We start from the raw sequence: 5,070 nt of genomic DNA, 5'->3' as shown, positions 1-5,070 counted from the left end.
CCAGTTCATCTTTTGCTACAACTGCAGCCCATCACACTCCCATTCTTGCAGCTTCTCTATGCATCCCCTGTTCACCCATCTTCTCTCCCGGCCAAACTGTTGACCCTCCTTGTCCTGCCAATGGGGATGCACATCAATGATGGCCTCTTGTCTATCTTCTATCTTACTGTGCAAACCATCTCTTCCATCCACCACACTGTCTCCTTTCCTCCTATCTCCTCCAAGTCATTCCCTCCTCCCTGGATCGTCACCAGGTCCTCAGTTCCCATTTCCCCTAGGTGTTCCTTCACTGCCTTCTGGATGACCCTGATGTTGGCCCCTGGTCTAGTGTTGTCCAATACTTTATATCCTTCTTTTGACAACATGTACATCTCTTTACTTACTCTCCTCCTGAGACTCCAAATATCCACACTCTTCCTCCTGCCTCCCCCCCGTGTCCTCAGCTTTGGCCTTCTACCCTCCTGTATCTTTCTCCAAGAGTAGTGTCCTCCTCCCATCCATGTCCCTGCCCTTGGCCTGGCATTGTTCCTCTGCTCCATCCATTTGCTGTCCTTCTCCTTCCTTCTATTGCAATGACCCTTGCTATCCTGGTCTGTCTTCTTGACCTTACTGCTGCTGCCCTCCTCCTGCACCCTACTGGCACAGCCCACAGCCTGCCTAGTGGCCACATGCCTCTCCTCACAATCCTGCTCTCCTTCATCCGCCCCTGCCTGCTCCTTCCTCCCACTCTTCTCACAGTGTGATCCTGGGCATCTTTTGGCTGGTCCTTTACTTCGACGGGGAGCCTACAATCCTCCATCTCTCTGCCCTGGCCTTCCTCTTCCCCTCTGGCGGACCTGGCATCACTCCTAAGGCCTCTTTCACACAAGGCGTGAAATTCACGCCGCGTGAAAAATCACGCGGCGGGAAGTTCACACTCAATCGTTCACACGTGGTGGTTTTTTTTCACGCCTGATTCCTGGAATTCTGTTTCATTATTGCATTGCTGTGCTCCGAGAGTGGTCACAACTCACAAGTGTGTGTAAAAACAGGTGAACAAATGGCTGCCCAGAGTAAAGAAAAAAAAGCCCTCATTTTATATTTGTTGTATAAAAGACAGCAAAAAAAGGATTCGCTATTAATTGCAGTCATCATTTGATCTGAAAAAAGGATGTTATTTTAAAAAACTTAGATTTTTCTATGTTTATGTATTTGTTATTACATAAGTACACATTCAGTAACAATAAAAAATGACTTTAATTATCCTTTTACCTATTGTAGATTTTCATTCAGTACGGGAGATGCACACGTCCACATTACCCGTTGCCTGAACTGTACTGCCAGGTGGCGGCGTGACAAAACACGCCGAGTGTGAAAGAAAGCATTGAACACCATTGGAAGCTAAACTTTGGCGTGAAATTTCACGCTTCGTTTTTAGCAGACACACGCGCGGCATCAGGCGTGAAATTCACGCCGCGTGAAAAAACTGCCACGTCTGAACAGAAGTATGCATTTTGTATGTCCGCTTAGGTTGGGCGTGAACTTCCCGCCGCGTGATTTTTCACGCGGCGTGAATTTCACGCCTTGTGTGAAAGGGGCCTAAGGGCGTCCTCCCCGGCCACCTCCGTTTCAGAGCCCTCCACCTCACTTCTCACAGTGAGTGCCTCCCATTCCTCCTTCAGCCTCAAGAGACACCCGCTGCACAAGAACAAGGGTTCTTGTTCTTGAGGACCCTATCTCCTGCCCCAAACACTCCACATACCAATCACAACACCTTTCATATGCTATTCCTCAGCAGTGACATGTTACTTCCTTCCTGCATTTCTTGCAGTTACTGTTGAACATTTTTTATTTTATTTTATTACTTATTTATTTATTTATTCATTTATATTTTTTAGCTAAAAAGGGACTGACACAACCAAATATTTGAGAGCTTACACCTAGTACTACCTTGATCTTGATGGTACAGGTGGCTCGGGATCACTCCTAAGCCATGCCTTTGGATCGGCAACTCCTGTAGTAGGGAAAAAAGAGAAACGAACAGCACCCTCTACACTAATTGTTCTTACATCTAGCATGCCACATTCTCTCCAGAAACTCTTTTACCGCCTCAATCATCCTTTCATTCGCCTCTCTACACAGTCCCAGCAACACCATCCATTCCTTTCCCGTCTTCTCCACTCTTTCATTCCTATCATGCCCTCAGTCAGTATCACTTGTATCATCTCAACCTGTCTCTGGCATACTTCACACACTCCAGCACCACATGTTCCACCGTCTCATCCTCTCCCATGTCACACATCTGGCACACTTTGCTGTAGGACTCAGACCATCAGTAAATCCTTGCATTCACATCCATACACATCCATACTCCTCGCTCGGAGGAGATCACCGCCCAGGCTTCCATCATACCACCTTTCATACCTCGGGGCCTCTTTCTCCTTGTACCATTCCAGGGTCTTCTTTCTTTCCATCTCATTCTTCCATTCATTCTGTCCCACACATTTCACTTCTCTACCTCATTCTTCCATTTTCCCACATCCCATTCAGCTCCCGCTCTGCCTCCTCTTGTTACCACCCATTCACGCTCATTTTGATTCTTCCCTGCCATTCTCATCGCCCACACAACTTGTAATCCACTCTTGTCTGTCATTCTCATGCACCTCTTCCTCCATTTGCTTCCACTTTCATTCCAAAGCCTTACTACATCTTCCTTGCTATTCTTGCATCATCCATTCTCTCAAGACTAATCTTGTACCTACGTGTGGCTCTTGTGAGTTTTTTCCTAAAGGTGCTCCATGTCTTATCACCTCTCAAGGCTTCTACTGATCTTGATCTTGATGGTACAGTTGGCACAGGATCATTCCTGAGCCAGGCCTTTGGATCGGCAACTCCTGTAGAAGGAGGGAAAAAAAGAAAAACGAACAGCATCCTCTATTCTAATTGTTCATACATCTGGCACGCGACATCCTCTCCAGAAACTCTAGAGTCTAGATCTTGATCTGATCTTCTTGATCTTGATCTTGATGGTACAGGTGGAACAGGATCACTCCTGAGCCAGGCCTTTGGATCGGCAACTCCTGTAGAAAGGGAAAAAAAGAGAAACGAACAGCATCCTCTATCCTAATTGTTCATACACCTGGCACGCCACATTCTCTCCAGAAACTCTTTCACCGCCTCAATCATCCTTTCATTCGCCTCTCTACACAGTCCCAGCAACAACACCATCCATTCCTTTCCTGTCTTCTCCACTCTTTCATTCCTATCATGCCCTAACTCAGTCAGCATCACTTGCATCATCTCATTCCTGTCTCTGGCATACTTCACACACTCCAGCACCACATGTTCCACCGTCTCATCCTCTCCCATGTCACACATCTGGCACACTTTGCTGCGGGACTCAGACCATCTGTAACTCCTTGCATTCACATCCATACACTGTGCCCTCGCTCGGAAGAGAAGATCACCGCCCAGGCTTCCATCATACCACCTTTCATACCTCGGGGCCTCTTTCTCCTTGTACCATTCCAGGGTCTTCTTTCTTTCCATTTCATTCTTCCATTTATTCAGTCCCACACATTTCACCTCTTTGTCTATCTCATTCTTCCATTTTCTCACATCCCATTCGGCTCCCACTCTGCCTCCTCTTGTTACCACCCATTCACGCTCATTTTGATTCCTACCAGCCATTCTTATCGCCCACACAACCTGCAATCCATTCCTGTCTGTCATTCTCATGCATCTCTTCCTCCATTTGCTTCCACTTTCATTCCACAGGTACACCTTCCTTGCTATTCTTGCATCATCCATTCTCTCAAGCCTAATCTTGTACCTTGTACCTTTTGTGAGTCTTTCTCTAAAGGTGCTCCATCCCATGTCACCTCTCAAGGCTTCAACTGCTGTGCACCTCGGTGCACTCAGTGCCATCCTTGCTACTCTATTCTGGCCCACTTCTAACTTATCAATTTCACTTTCATTCCATGCAATCACATCCATAGCATACATTATACATGGCACAGCCACACTCTTCCACACTTCTCTCAACACATCATACTTACTTGCTCTCATCCTTGCCGCGCTTCCCAGTCGACCTACCCACTGGTTTACCATACTTATCTTTCCATTCTTTGCCTTTGCACACCCACTAAGACTCATCCACATCCCCAAGTACTTGTATTCTTGCACCTGTTTCAACTCATTCTCTCCAAGTCTCCATACCACATTACTTTCATTCTCTGACCTATTCACAATCATTACTTTGCTTTTCTCACTGCTAAACCTTACTCCAAAGTCTTTACCATAGCCATCCACTACATCCAACAAACTTTGAAGCTCATCTGCCGATTCACTCATAACAACTACGTCATCTGCATAAAGGAGCACACATACTTTATCATTCCCCACACTTACCCCTACATTCATTCTTCTCATCCTGGCTGCTAGCTCCTCTGTATACAGGGTAAAAAGGGTTGGTGACAATATACAGCCCTGCCTAACTCCTCTCTCACTCTTCACCCAGTCTCTTTCTATGTCTCCTAGTCTGTATCTAGCTCTTGTGTCCACATACATACTTTGCACTATGTTAACTATCTTTGCACTCAATCCAATCTTTTCTAAGACTCTACCTAGCATTTCTCTGTTCACTCTATCATAAGCTTTCTCTATATCCAGAAAACCTAGGTACAATTTACCCCCATCCTTCCTTTTCTTCTCAATCATTTCATTCACCACAAACATATTGTCCTCAGCTCTTCTATCCCTACGAAAACCATTCTGTTCTTCACCCAGCACTCCAGCTCTCTCAATCCATTTACACAATCTCTCATTCAACACTGCACTGAAAACTTTACCTATTGTATTCACTAATGCAATTGGCCTGTAGTTCTTCAGCTCATTTTTACTCTTAAATCCCCCCCTTATGCAACAGACACACTCGGCTCTCATTCCACTTTCTTGGCACTCTCTCTTCATTCCACACTCGGTTGAATAACTCAGTCATTCTGTCTATCACTACCTCCCCACCATTCTTGTAGAACTCATATGGTATATCATATGATACAGTATACCTACTGTATACTTCGGTGATCTTGA

General features: G+C 45.7%; 1 protein-coding gene across 5 annotated transcripts in view; it reads right to left on the bottom strand.

The window, feature by feature from the left end:
* LOC135113232 (serine/threonine-protein phosphatase 6 regulatory ankyrin repeat subunit A-like) overlaps window positions 1–2,886 on the bottom strand; it is a 38,192-nt gene extending 35,306 nt beyond the window's left edge. Inside the window, exons 1-2 of one of the 5 annotated variants that reach the window (XM_064028413.1) lie at window positions 2,742–2,886; window positions 1,930–1,993 (exon numbers count right to left, since the gene is read on the bottom strand). The gene's annotated coding sequence lies outside the window, so the exon portion shown is untranslated. Of the gene's footprint in view, window positions 1–1,917 lie in introns of all 5 variants that reach the window. The other 4 variants (XM_064028411.1, XM_064028409.1, XM_064028410.1 and 1 more) reach the window with 4 other exon arrangements.
* Window positions 2,887–5,070: the final 2,184 nt, after the last annotated feature.

The sequence above is a fragment of the Scylla paramamosain genome, chromosome 25, assembly GCF_035594125.1.
Source record: "Scylla paramamosain isolate STU-SP2022 chromosome 25, ASM3559412v1, whole genome shotgun sequence".
NCBI lineage: Eukaryota > Metazoa > Arthropoda > Malacostraca > Decapoda > Portunidae > Scylla > Scylla paramamosain.
The sequence above is the reverse complement of the archived record's forward strand: the minus strand, read 5'-3'. Positions and strand labels throughout refer to the sequence as shown.